At 37.9% G+C, this 15,260-nt stretch overlaps 1 protein-coding gene across 2 annotated transcripts in view; it reads right to left on the bottom strand.

Moving 5' to 3' along the window:
* Positions 1-14,585, bottom strand: part of LYPLA1 (lysophospholipase 1) — a 36,928-nt gene extending 22,343 nt beyond the window's left edge. Inside the window, exons 1-2 of one of the 2 annotated variants that reach the window (XM_070631636.1) lie at positions 14,464-14,585; positions 13,292-13,323 (exon numbers count right to left, since the gene is read on the bottom strand). The gene's annotated coding sequence lies outside the window, so the exon portion shown is untranslated. Of the gene's footprint in view, positions 1-13,291; positions 13,324-14,140; positions 14,279-14,463 lie in introns of those variants that run through there. The other variant, XM_070631634.1, reaches the window with a different exon arrangement.
* Between the last annotated feature and the right edge of the window lie 675 nt (positions 14,586-15,260).

Raw genomic sequence — 15,260 nt, 5'->3', positions numbered from 1 at the left:
ACAGGCCCAGAATAGTCAAAACAATTTTGAAAAAGAATATGGTTGGAGGACTCACACTTCCCAATTTCAAAAGTTACTACAAAGCAACAGTAATAAAGACAGTGTGGTACTAAAAAACATACAAATCAATGGAATAGATTTGAGAATACAGACGTGAACCCCACATTTATGGTCAATTTATTCCTGAAAAGGGTGCCAAAACAAATTATGGGGAAGGAATGGTATTTTCAACAAAAGTATCAAGGATAAGTGGATATCCACATACAACAGGATGAAGTTGGACTCCTACCTCACACCATATACAAAAATTAACTGAAAATGTACCAAAGACATAAATGTAAGAGATAAAACTATGAAGCTCCCAGAAGAAAACATGAAACTCTTTGTGACCCAGGACTTGGCAATTGTTTTCTTAGATATGACACCAAAAGCAAAAGCAACAAAGAAATTTTAATCATCAAAATTAAAAACCACTGCACTTCAAAGAATACTGAAGAAAGTGAAAAGACAACTCACAGAATGGGAGAAATATTTGCAAATCTAATAAGGGTCTAGTATCCATAATATGTAAAGAACCCTTACAACTCACAAACAAAAAACCAACCTAATTTATAAATGGGTAAAGGACTTAAAGAGACACTTCTCCAAAGATATACAAATGGCCAACAAGGTCAGGAAAAGATGCCAAACATTATTAGTCATTAGGTAAATGCAAATAAAAACCACAATGAGACACCACTTCACACCCACCAAGATGGCTATAACCAAAAAGACAGACAATAACAAGTGTTAATGACGATGGGGAGAAATCAGAATTCTCATACACTGCTGGTAAGATGAACTTACCATAGGACCAAGCAATTCTACTCAAAGGAGTATGATCCATAATAAAAAGGAATGAAGTGCTGATATATGACATAAAATGGATGAACCTTAAAAACACTGTGTTAAGTAAAAGAAGCCAGTTACAAAAGACCACATATTATATGATTCCATTTATATGAAATGTCCAGGATAGGTAAATCTATAGAGATAGAAAGTAGATTAGTGGTCACCAATGGCTGAGGACATAGAGGGTTTGGGCGTGGAGGAGAGGGTATGATAAAGAGCATAGGGTTTCTTTTTGGAGTGATAAAAATAGTTGCATGGCTTTGTCAATATACTAAGGACCACTGAATTGCATAATTCAAATGGGTGAATTGTGTGGTAGTATATAAATTATATCTCAATCACACTATTAGCAAAGAAAAGTGCCCAGTCATAAGCAAACATTAGACCTAAGCTGAGGGTCATTCTACAGTATGTACAGAAAAAGGCTGTTAAAAACATAAAAGATATGAAAGATAGACTGATAAAACTGATTCACATTGAAGATATGACAGCTAGAAGTAGCACACATTCCTGGAAAGGATCTTTGACCAGGAAGGAAACAGACATAGTTTGAGCTGGCAAAACTTGAATGACTTCTGTGGACTAGATGGTAGTGATCAATGCTGATTTCCTAATTTGGAGTGTTGTATGCCAATTATGTAGAAGTATCCTGGTGCATGGGAAATACACACTGGAGTATTTACAGGTGATGGAAGATTATGCTTGAGGTTGATCTAAGAGTTAAAAAAAAAGACTCCTTATCATTAGATAATTAGTATATACGTATACATACAGAGAGAGAGAAAGAGCTTGAGTACATACACAATTGCACAATGTGGTAAAACATTAACAATCAGGGAAGCTGGGTGACAATGACATGGGATTTCTTTGTACCAAAAGCACACAGTTATAAAAAAATTTGAGTTACAACAAAGTACATATAATTAAAAAAATTATATTCAACTAGATAAACCTCACAAACATAATGTCCAAAGGAGCTAGACACAGAAGAGGACATACCATATGATCCCATTTATATGATGAACACCAACAGACAAAACTAACCTATAGCAACAGAAGTTAGAATTATGGTTACCTCTGGCAATGGGAGAGTACTAACTGCAAAGAGAACGAGGAATACTTCTGTGGGGCTAGAAGTGTTCTCTATCTTCATCAAGTTGATAGTTACATAGGTATGTAAAAATCTATCCAGCTGAACATTTAAAATTTAAATACTATAGTATACCCCAACACAATTTTCAAAATAAAGTGATTTTTAAAAATAGCACACCTCCTTCAAAAGGATTCCTAGGCTAAGGCAATCTAAGTTAAGAACTGCATTAACAGTTGCAAACCAACTGATAAATTCTCCTCTACCTGCCAGACTCAACCACTAGTGAAGTATTCAGCTAAAGGTCACTGGACTTCGCTAAGTGTGGCCTTCTCTGGGCCTCAGTTTCCCATTTAATGAAGGGATTCCTGAAATTAAATGTAGGCCCACGAGCGTGACCCCTGGGCTATGAGCTGCTCATTGCTGACATAGACTCTACTGACTTTGAGGGTAAAGGGGACAAGACGGATGAAGTTGAGGGAAATGAGTGGGCTCCCTGAAAAAAGTCTGAAAAGATCTGGGAAAAAATTTTAAGACAGGGTTAGAGATTTCGCAGATGGAACCACCTTCTGCCATCTGCTAAGACAAGTGTGAAGGCACATGCTGTATTAAGTGACTCAAGTTCGTGTTACACATCTATGTCAGAAAACCACTTTACTGGGTTTTTCATTGCTTTTTCTGTTTCACACTTCAATTTATTATAGGCTGTTGACTTAACTGTGATATATGATTCAATATATTTATTTTTCAGTGTTAATGACTTCTAAATTTTTTGTCTAATATTTTCAGTAGAATTAGGAATAATATTCCCAAATATGTACACAGTTAGCTTTGCAAATAGTATACGTGCATTTTAATCTGTATAATAAGCAATATTATGCATCAAGGATAAATACCTGGTGTATGGGCTGCCAGTCCCAGATCCTGGGTGCAGACCAGACACTTACCACACTCTATGCCACAATTAGAGACCTTTTCAACAAGGTACTCTAAGTAGCATTTAAAATATAAAACCTACTTGCTACCCTGCAAAAGATAACAGTACAGCCCTGTTATAAAATGCTCTTTCCATGGTTACTGCTAATACTGATTTTATGCAAGCTGTTTCCGTTTCTATCTTTTTCAAATTCTTAAGGGTATCATTACTGTATTTTCTATTTCAGCATTTGTGCTAATAACCTCAGGGATAACTAAATAAGCCCTAAACATCATGGTATTATTTCAGCTAATTATAGCTTTGGGATTGCATAGTCACTAAAAATAACACTTATAAAATACAGTTTTCTACCTCTAAGAATCCAAAATGGAATAGGTTCAATTATGTTCCTCAAAACATTACTACATATAATAAAAGACTTAACATGGCTGGCTTATGTGAATGTGAGACTTATTCCCTTATATTTTATAAAGTAAAGCCAGTTTTTGTTTATCGAAAAGTAAAGACTTAAGTCAATGGTGACTAGAGAAACAAAATAAAATTTAAAATTTTGTATGTTAATTTTAGAATTGATCTTAACACACTAAAACCCTGGCTATTTTCTCCATACCAAAGGGTTCTATGGACTTTTGAATACTTACAGCCTTTTGTAGCCCTCATTTACAGACACTCATACATCCAGCTAGGAATAAAGAAGCTAGGGTCCACTGTGGTAAAACCTACCAAAACTAAGTCACAAAGAAATAGAAAATCTGAATAGACCTATAACTAGTAAGGAGGTTGAATCAGTAATCAAAAATCTCCCAAAACAGAAAAGCCCCAGATCTGATGGCTTCACTGGTGAACTCTACCAAATATCTATTTGGTAGAGTTCAATTGCAATTGTTCTCAAACTTTTCCAAAAAATTGAGAGGAAGGAACACTTCCTAACTCATTCTATGAGGCCAGCATTATCCTGATACCAAAGCCAGATAAAAACCCTACAAGAAAAGAAAACTATAGACTAATATGCCTTATGAACACTGATGCAAAAATCCTCAACAAAACACCACCAAACAGAATTCAGCAGCACATTAATAGGATTATACACCATGACCAGGTGGGATTTATTCCTGGAGTGCAAGCATGGTTCAACATAAGAAAACTGATCAACATAATACATCACATCAGTAGCATGAAGGGAAAAAACCCATATGATCATCTCAATTGATGAAGAAAAAACATTTAACAAGTTAATTCAATACCATTCAATGATAAAAAGCCTCAATAAAGGAGAAATAGAAGAAAACTACCTCAACATAATAAAAGCCATATACAAAAAAAACACAGTGAACATCATACTCAGTGATGAAAGGCTGAAAGCTGTTCGTCTAAGATCAGGAACAAAGCAAGGATGTACATTTCACCACTCTATTCAACACAGTACTGGAAGTTCTGGCCAGAGCAATTAGGCAAGAAAAAGAAAAACAAGGCATCCAAATTGGACAGGAAGCAAAATTATCGCTATTCACAGATGATATGCTCTTATATGTAGAACAGCCTAAAGATCCACAAAAAAACCATTAGAACCAATAAATGAATTCAGCAAAATAGTAGAATACAAAGTCAACACACAAAAATCAGTTGCGTGTCTATACACAATGAACAATCTGAAAAGGAAATTAAACAAGCAATTCCATTTACAAGCATCAAAAAGAACAAAATACTTAGGAATTAACTTAACCAAAGAGGTGAAAGACTTGTACAATGGAAACCACAAAACATTAGTAAAAGAAATTAAAGAAGACATAAATAAATGAATGGAAACACATCCCATGTTCATGAATTGGAAGACTCAATATTGTTAAAATGTCAACAGTACCCCATAGCAATCTACAGATTCAATACAATCCCTACCTCATGATATAGAAAAACCCACCCCAAAATTCTTACAGAATTAAGGGACCCTGAATGGCCAAAATAATCTTGAAAATAGAACAACAGTGGAAGACTCACACTTACTGATTTCCAAACTTACTACAAAACTACAGTAATCAAAAGTGTGCTATCGGCATAAAAACAGACAGACATATAGACCAATGGGATAGAGAGCCCAGAAATAAACCTCCACATATATGGTCAAATAATTTCTGACAAGGGTGCCAAGACCACTCAAGGTACAAAGGACAGTCTTTTCAACAAATGGTGCAGGGAAAACTGGATATCCACATACAAAAGAATAAAGTTGTACCCTTACCTAACACCATATTCAAAAATTTACTCAAAATGGATCAAGAACCTAAATCTAAGACCTCAAACAATAAAAGCCTTAGAAGAAAACATAGGACAAAAACTTCACAGTGTTAGATTTGGCAATGACTTTTTGGCTATGATGCCAAAGGCACAGGTAACAAAAGAAAAAATAGGCAAACTGGACTTCATGAAAATTTTTAAAATTGGTTCATCAAAAGACACTATCCACAGAGTAAAAAGGCAATCCACAGAACAGGAGAAAATATTTGCAAATAATGGATCTGATAAGGTATTAATATCCAGAATATACAGAGAACTCCTAAAACTCAACAACAAAAAGAACAAAACAACCCAATTCAAAAATAGGCAAAGCACTTGAACAGACATTTCTCCAAAGAAGATATAAGAATGGCCACTAAGCACGTGAAAAGATGCTCATTATGACTCATTATGGAAATGCAAATCAACCCTACAGTGAGATACCACCTCACACCCATTAGGATGGCTACTATTAAGAAAAGAAGAAAAAATCAAGCATTGGCATGGATGTGGAGGAACTGGAACCCTGGTATAATGTTGATGGGAGTGTAAATAGTACAGATGCTGTGAAAAACAGTATGGTAGGTCCTCAAAAAATTAAAAATATAATTACCATGTGATCCAGCAATTGCACATCTTGGGTATATACTCCAAAAAATTCAAAGCAGGGTTTCAAAGAGCTATTTGTATACTCATACTCAGATTACTCACAGCATTATTCACAAGAGCTAAAATGTGGAGGCAACACAAGTGTCCACTGACAGATGAACAGATAAGCAAAATGTGGTATATACATACAACGGACCATTATTCAGCCTTAAAAAGGAAGAGAATTCTACAATGGATCAACCTTGAAGACACTATGATAAGTGAAATTAACTAGTCATGAAAAGACAAATACTATATGATTCCACTTATATGAGGTACTTAGAGTAATCAAAATCAGAAAGTACAACAGTGGTTGCTAGGGACTGGGGAAGAGGAGAATGGGGAGTTACTGTTTCATGGTTAAAGAGTTTCAGTTTCACAAGATGAAAAGAGTTATGGTGGTTGCATAACAATGTGATATATTTAATACCACTAAACTGCGAACAATTAAAAATGGCTAAGATGGTAAATTTTATGTAATGTTTATTTTATCACAATAAAAAAGAAACCCCACCTAGGTTTTTGCAGAAATTGGCACATTGAAGCTAAAATTCATATAGAAACTCAAGGAACCCACAAAAGCCAAAATAATCTGAAAGAGAACAAAGTTGCAGGACTCATACTTCCCAATTTCAAAACTTACAACAAAGCTACATTATAAAGATTGTGTGGTACCGGCATAAAGATAGACACACAGATCTATCTTAGATTAGGATGGATCAAAAGTCCAGTACATTTATGGTCAATTGATTTTTGACAAAAGTGCTAAGACAATTCAACGGAAAAGAAGAGTCTTTTCAACACATGTAGCTGGGGCAACTGAATATGCTCGTACTAAAGAATGAAACTGAACCCTTACCTCACACCATGTATAAATTTTAAGTCAAAATGGATCAAAGACCTAAATCTAAGAGGTAAACTTATAAAACATTTAGAAGAAAAAGGTGTAAATCTTCATCATCTCAAATCAGATAATGATTTCTTAGGTATAACATCAAAAGCACAAGCAACCAAAGAGAAAAGATAAATTGGAATTCACCAGGATCAAAAACTGTTGTGCTTTAACAGATACTATCAAGAAAGTGAAAAGATAACCCACAGAATGGGAGATAATATTTGCATATCATACATCTAATAAGAGTCCAGAATACATAAAGCCTTGCAAATCAACAAGAAAAAGACAAACAGTCCAATTTTAAAAATGGGCGAAGGGCTTGAATAGATATTTCTTCAAAGATATACAAATGTGCCAATAAGTACATGAAAAGATGATCAACATCATCAGTCATTAGGAAATGCAAATAAAAACCAAATGAGATGCCACTTCACATCCAATAGGATGGCTATAATCAAAAAGACAGGTAACAACGAATATTGGTGAGAATGTAGATCAGAACCCTCAAACACTGCAGGCAGAATGTAAAATGGTACAGCCACTGCGAACAACAGTCTGGGAGTTCCTCAAGGCATTAAACACAGTTACCATCGACTCAGCAATTATCCGAGGAAACCAAAAACACCAATGTCCATGTAAAATCCTGCACACGAATGTTTAGAGTAGCATTATTCATAATAGCCAAAAAGTAGAAACAATCCAAATGCTAACCAACTGATGAATTTTATTTATTTATTTTATTTTATTTTTTTGAGGAAGATTAGCCCTGAGCTAACATCTGCTGCCAATCATCCTCTTTTTGCTGAGGAAGACCGGCCCTGAGCCAACATCCATGCCCATCCTCCTCCATCTTATATATGGGACGCCTACCACAGCATGGTGTGCCAAGCAGTGCCATGTCCACACCCGGGACCCGAACTGGCGAACCCTGGGCCGCCGAAGCAGAATGTGTGCACTTAACCGCTGTGCCACCGGGCCGGCCCCAAACTGATGAATTTTAAAACCGTGGTATATCCAAACAATGGAATATTATTTGGCAATAAAAGGAATAAAGTATTGAAACATGTAGATAAATCTGAAAAACATTCTGCTAAGGGAAGTAATTCAGACTCAAAAGGTTACATACTGTCTGATTCCATTTATATGAAATGTACAGAATAGGTAAATCCATAAAGACAGAACGGAGATTAATGGTTGCCAGGGAGGGGAATGAGGAATATCTGCTAACGGGTATGGTGTTTCTTTTCGGGTTGTTGAAAATATTCTGGAATTAAGACAGTAGTGATGGTTGCACAAGTTTGTAAATATACTAAAAACTACTTAATTTTACACTTTAAAAGAGTGACTTTTATGGTATGTGACTTATATATCAATAAATATTAACAACAAAATAAATTCAAAAAACAAAAGTGGCAGGACAGAATTGAACTGTACCCCATTGTTTGCCAATCTCAGTTCTAACACACGAAATACTTAAGAACCCTTACATGAGAAAAAGGAATAGGAATCTTGGCTTCTTGTCCCAACTCTGCCTCCTTCTAGAATGTGGCCTCAGTTCATTCAGTCTAGTGGTTTTCAAAAGTATGGTCCTCTGACCAGTATCATCAGTGTCATCTGGGAACTTGTTAGAAATGCAAATTCCTGGGCCCCATTCCAGACTTACCGAATCAGAAACTCTGGTGTTGGGGCCAAACAATCAAGCCTTCTAGGTGATTTTTATGTATGCTAAAGTACGAGAATGAATGCCTTTCTAGTCCTGTTTTCCCATCTGTAACCTTAAAATTCCCCATAGTTTATAAAAATCTGACTCCAACCGTATCATACAAAGTATGGCCAACATGTTTCCAGCCTTTTTGATAATTTTCAAAGTGAATGGAAACCTCAAAATTTAAGAATTCTACACAAAGCTTCAATTAAACAAAATCTAATATTCAGAAACCTCAATTAATCAGAATATATTACATTTCATTAGAAAACAGAAAAGAAAAACAAAACAGACACACACATACACAAAGCTTTATGAGTTCAAAAAGTGAATTATAAATTCACTCTATTCTACTTCTCAATTGTGCTCTTTTAGAAAAGACTCCAAAGTAAACCATATTTCCATTATGTTCACTACCCCATAATTACATGGGGTAGAACTAAAAACAAAAATTCTTTCCAGGTTTGCACAAGAAACACTACTCATCCCCATCTCCATCCCCATCCCAGTAGCACATCATTGTTAGGGAACCTCCCCTAAAAGTCCTAATCAGCATGTTACCAACTAACTGGCCAAGAGCACGATGACCCAAGACGCGTCAGATTCTTAACACCAGAACTAGGGTTGACACAAAGTCAGAGCTGGGATGGTCTACTTTTGGTTGACAAGAAACTGTGTCAGCAGAGAAATATACAGAAAAAATATGCAAATATACAGAAATATACAGAAACAAACAAAACTGAAAAACAAGGCCATGAAACACAGTGAGAACAAAATTCACATCCCCCAGGAAGCTCAGAATGTAACCCTATTTGGAAATAGGCTCTTGGCAGATGTAATTTGTTAAGAATCAAGACGAGATCGTACTGGATTAGGGTGGGCCCTAAATCTAGTACCTGGTGTCCTTTAAACACAGATAAACAGCAGAAAAGGTCATGTGAAGAAAGAGGCAGAGATTGGAAGTATGCTGCCACAAGCCAAGGAATGCCAGAAGCCATCAGAAACTGGAAGAGGCAAAGAATTCTCCCTTAGAGCCTTCAGGAGCCTACGCAGCCCTTCTGACATGCTGACTTTGGACTTTAAGCCTCTTGAACTCTAAGATTAAATTTCTGTTGCTTTAAGTCATCTAGTCTGTGCTTGTTATGGGAGCCCTAGGAAAAGAATACACCTGGCAACTGACGTTCATTATATGTCTTGCCCTGTAATTCCTCATTCATTCATTTATTCAACAAATACTCAGTGTTACTGTATATCCAGTACTGTTCAAGCCCTGAGGATATACTACCAAGTTAAACAGAAAAAAATCCCTATTCTGAGGTGATTTTTATGGTATGTGAATTATATCTCAATGAAATTTTTAAAAAAATCTTTGCCTTCATGGAGTTTATATGCTAGTGAGCTATCCTTGTATTTTTCCATAAATTCCACCTTTTGTTTGAACTGGTTCAACGGTTTTCTATTCCTTGTAATTAAATGAACCCCAAATCACAATCTATAATTCTACTAGTTCTTGATTATAGAAAAACTTGCAAATGAAACGTCACAAATTAATCTATGTTGCCAATTCAATATTTTCAACCCTCTCCTTGACCTCTCAGTAACAGATGATCCACTTAACCACTTCCATCTTTGAAACTTTCTTTCCTCAGCTTTTACAATCTCCTCAGCCTAGAAAACTCTCACAAACTGGTAATACAGACCAGTAACGCCTGGAATATATAGAGGGGAGGGGCTTACACGAAGAGGGCCAAGCTTTCCACCTAGCCTTTTCTCCCTCCCTGCTCCCCTTAATTGGAACTGAGCTTTCAGGTGTCACATGTAGCAGTAGGGGGCTAGGAGGGGGTGTTCCCAGGTAGGAAGCATAGCTGTGGGCTACAAAGGGAAAATAAGTGCAGTAGAGAAACCTGGAAGATGCCACCTTCAAGTGATCCAAGTTAGCATCAATAATGGGACAAATGGCATCACTTGTCTCCTGATGTGAGGGAATGAATAGGACATATCTCCTACATGGCATTCGTACCAAAAATGCATAAACTGAATCTACTGATGAGGAAATGTCAAACAAACCTATGCTGAGGGACTAGCCTGATTTCTTCAAAAATGTCAATGTCATCAAAGACAAAGAGGAGCTGAGGAACTGTTCCAGATTAAAAGGGACTAAAGGGATATTCCGGCTAAATGCAGCGACTGGGAAGTGGATTGCAAGGGGAAAGGGATTACTATAAAGAACATTACTGGGACAACTGGCAAAGTTTGAATACGTAGTTTATTAGGTAATAATATTAAGTAAGTGCTAAATTTCCTGAATTAACAACTATTGTGTGATTTACATAAGAGGTTCTCCTTGTTCTTAGGAGATACATGCTAAAGCATTTGGAAATAAAGAACCATGATATCTGCAATCTACTTTCAAAGGGTTCAGCAAACATAGTAATATATTTGATAAACAGAGATTCCTGAATCTGGGTAAAAGGTATTGAGGAATCTGTAGTATTCTTGCAACTCTTCTCTAAATAAGAAAACATTTCAAAATAAAACCTTTTTTAAAATGCTATAAAAAATAAATATATATCTCTAGAGGGGTGGTAGGATTTCACCTGATGTTCATTCTCTTCTTGAGCATATCTGCATTCTGAATTTTTTTACAACACAAATGTAACATGTTCATAATCATAACAAAAGCTATTTTTATTTTGGAAGGAAAACTGATCTCATGCAATCTAGTATGGTCTAAAATGTATTTCTTTGAATTCTAGTTTCACAGGTTATTATACATATTAGGAATAGGAACATTTTGGTGGTCAGATGTGTTTCTTTTCTGCAGAACTTTTCAGAGCTTTAAACATGCTGTGCATATGCTGTAAATCTGCAAGAAGAGAATGTGTTATATCATATTTCCTAGACACAAAGATATGAAGTACAAATGAAAAAATAGCTTTTTATGAAAAAAAAATCACCACTACAACAGACACACATGTAGTAAGATGAGTACCAATCTCAGAAACATAAAAATATTGGGAAAGTCACATACTAGAATTGAGAAAATATGGAATTATACAGGGTCTCTCAATCTTACTCGGCCATCGAACACTTTTTTCATGAGGAAATCTAAAGGACCTAGACTGCAAGGCCTAAGTCACCAGACAGCACACCTTGGCTGGTTCTGCAAAACAGAATCAACAACAACAACAAAAAAGCTGCCCATTTTTATAGCAACAAATTGAATCGCTTAATTCCCATCACCCTCCAAGTTAACCTGACAAATGTACTTTAACTAGTTCTCCAAAAGTATTTTAAACATTAAATTGCCACTTGTCAGACTGGTTGGTTCTGAATTTCATCATGTATTAATGGCACCAATCTAGAGTCAGCTTTTCTTTAGTGCTATCTCTAAAAGTATTTTCAGAATTAGAGACCTTTAATTTTTTTATGCTTTTTTTTTTTTTTTTTTTTGGTGAGGAAGATCAGCCCTGAACTAACATCTTTTGTCAATCTTCCTTTTTTTTTCCCTCCCCAAAGCCCCAGGACATAGCCGTATATCCTAGTTGTAAGTCATTCTAGTTCTTCCACGTGGGATGCTGCCACAGAATGGCTTGATGAGCAGCGTGCAGGTCTGCGCCCAGGATCGGAACCGGTGAACCCTGAGTCACCGGAGCGGAGCACGTGAACTTAACCAATCGGCCATGGGGCTGGCCAGCTAATTTTGTATGTAAACTTAATTCTCGGTCAAGATGTCCTGGATGCTCTTGGTATTTTTAATCTCACATTGTTCATTTTCACTCTTAACTTCAGTCTACAGAATATGTCAAAATGGGGGCCCACAGAGAAGCTTTCTACACTGAAGTTTTTTTTCTTGGACTGATTCTTCAGGCCTAGAAGCTCTCTTTATTGGGCAAGTGACAGGGTAGCAAGTTCCTCCCCGGCTCTCAGTATCAAGAAGGGTTTGATTATAAAAGAGAGCTTCTCTAAACCTGTTCAGGAAAATAAATAGTAAAATATAAGTCTATCATTTTCATAGGACTACCTCATTGCCAGAAAGAGTCCTACAATCTTTTCCGTGTTGTCATGTACCTCTACTTAAAGGGCATAAAAGAATATCAGGAATCACTTTGAAGAATTAATCTAGCCCAACACACCCTTATAAAGAAGATTTAATAGTTTATTTAATAGTTTATTTGACCACCTACTCAAAATTTGTTTATCTTCAGTTTTCCTCTAATTCTGCAATTTTGTTACAGTTTTACCTAAGTTTCAAACAGATAATCACAATTTAAATTAAAAACAAACACTTCACAATATAGGAAAAGCCTGACTGAAAGATAAATTGTACATCTCAAGTTAGCACAACAAAATCTGTTTGATAAACTGCCAAATAAATCTTTGAGTTGCCTCCCCGACCCTTGAACTGATTTTTTCTCTTAAGGGCATAATTAAGCTTTCATTCAGAATGCCGTATACCTCACATTGCGATTATTGCTCTTATCAAAATCAACCAGTTGTTCTCCTCAACTTGCCCTGAAATTTTAACTCCTCCGGAAAGCTCTCAGTTGCACACTCTCTACAAACATTCCACCCATCTCTGGTATCCAATGCCCACAGCAACTCAAGGAGGCGTTTGCAATTTTAATACGTTCCAGAAACAGGAGTTGAAAAATGACGAATTCACGATGATGAGAGGAAATTCTGGAGGTTTTTAAAAAAGAAAAGATTCTATCATATTACTGGACTGTAAGAAATATCACTAGCAATCTTTTTTCATACAATCCTAGAGTTCATTAACATTAAACCTTTGATCATGTAAGTAGAGTTGCATGACCCCATTTCATTACTGTTATTAAAAATAATGGTACCTACCCTGTATCTCCCAATCCATGAAGGAAAATCACCTACAAGAGAAAAAATTAATAAACAATGCCCAAATAAACCCACACAGAATTGATACACACTAGCGTTGGTCAATTCTGGATGCCAGAATTTCAGAACACTACCTTCAGCAAATCAAACTCCATAGAGCTCTCTTCAGTGGGAAAAATACTTAATTTCTCTCACTGTAGTTCCGAAGATAATTAATGTGCGGCCTTAGCACTTAAAGAGGTCCCAGTTAGACATTCTTAAGTGCAAATAACATTCTAGGAAAAATAGTTTGTTTCAAGTCAAACCATGCAAGTCTCATGTAAACTGTAGACTTTTTCCATCACAAAAAGGAGCTTCCGGGGTTAAAAAGACATTTGAGCTCCTCGTACACGGTTTTCTAAAAAACAGCACCCTGTGATGTCATAAGTTGCCAATCTTCAAACTTCTTTAATTCAGGACACGAGTGCAAGGTAAGAAAATAAAGTCATTTTCTTGAGGACTTCAGACTTCCCTCACCCACAAACAAGAGAGAAACGAGCAACGGAGCCACCTCGAGTTAGGGTGCCTGGCCGCTAACGCCGGTCCCTACAAGCTGGGGACTCGCTCCGCAATGCAGAGGGCTCGGGGCTGACGGGGGCGGGCGCGCTGATCCTCCGGCCCGGCCGCAGCCCCGGCGCCCTCCCGACACCGACCACCCCACCCCACCCCACCCCACCCAGCCCACCCCGGACCCGGCGGAGGGAACCCACCCACCGGCCGCCAGGCGGTCAGCGACGCCAACCCTGCGCGAAGGGCAGTGGTGAGCAGCGGGCCGAGGGTCCCCTCCGAGCCCCGGCTGCCGCCACTCACCGCAGCAGTGGCCTTCCGGGCGGCGGGGATGATGGCGGGAAGCGGGGCAGACATGTTATTACCGCACATACACCGGCTCGACCGACAACGCGCGTCGCAGGCGGAAGGGAGAGAGGGCTCCCGGCCCGCCCCACCGGGCGCGCGCTCAGGTGTCGGCGGCCCGGCGGCGCTCTTTCCTGCCGGGCGTCCGGGACACCCTGGGGGAGACGCTCTCAGCCCCAGCGGGACTGCGTGGTCCCTGGAGCCTGGGCTTGCCTTCCGCTCCTGGGGCGCTGTAGTGAAAAGAATGAGCCCCAAAGCCAGTCATCCGCAACCCCACATACTCCTTCGTTTCCTGAAGCTGGGGTGGACTCGTTTGCGCTGGGAGAGGTCGCTCGAGCTTTCGCTGTATTTCCGTTTGGGGCTACACCAGTGTGCAGTTTTGGAGTCGACTCCCCTCCTCCTTTAAACTTCAGCTGAAAGAGAAAACATTCAGTTGTCACCGAGAATGCACAACTTATTGATCGATGGATAGTGACATAGTACTGATTTAAGCATGAGACTAGACGGTCCCTTTTCTGCACAGGTGGGTCAATGCATATTAAATACATGGTATGATCTGGGAAAGCGCAAGAGATAGAAACCCCGTAGAACCAAAATGGCCAGACCTTCTGAAGTTTATCGTTCAATGGAGAAAGTTAAATGATATACACAGTCCTTAGGGAGTACAGTGTAAGATAGGGAAAGAAGCTGGTGAACAAAAGGCTTTAAAACACACACACACACACACACACAACACTCACTCACACTCACTCCACTTTAATTCATAGGATAACCAGAATGCAGTCGTACTGTTTTTTATCTTTCTTGTCTTGGATTTGAGTGCTGAGAATTTGGGGGGCTCTCCGAAATGTTAAATTGATGCTGATTTATTGAAAATGATAATGTGACATTTCACTTATGAGTCTACAATTATGTCAGGCTTTTAAGTACTTGGTTGTGATTTAAGTATTTGGTTGTGATGTTAATAGAGACTAAAACTATCTTTAGCTGTTATGTCAACCTAAATGAAGCTGTCTGGGGGGCAAGCTCAAAAAATGAGTTTATTTGGGAATAGCCGAGGAATTGCAATTCTGGACGT

Source organism: Equus przewalskii, chromosome 8 (assembly GCF_037783145.1).
Source record: "Equus przewalskii isolate Varuska chromosome 8, EquPr2, whole genome shotgun sequence".
NCBI lineage: Eukaryota > Metazoa > Chordata > Mammalia > Perissodactyla > Equidae > Equus > Equus przewalskii.
This window is presented reverse-complemented; position numbering and strand designations above follow the sequence as displayed.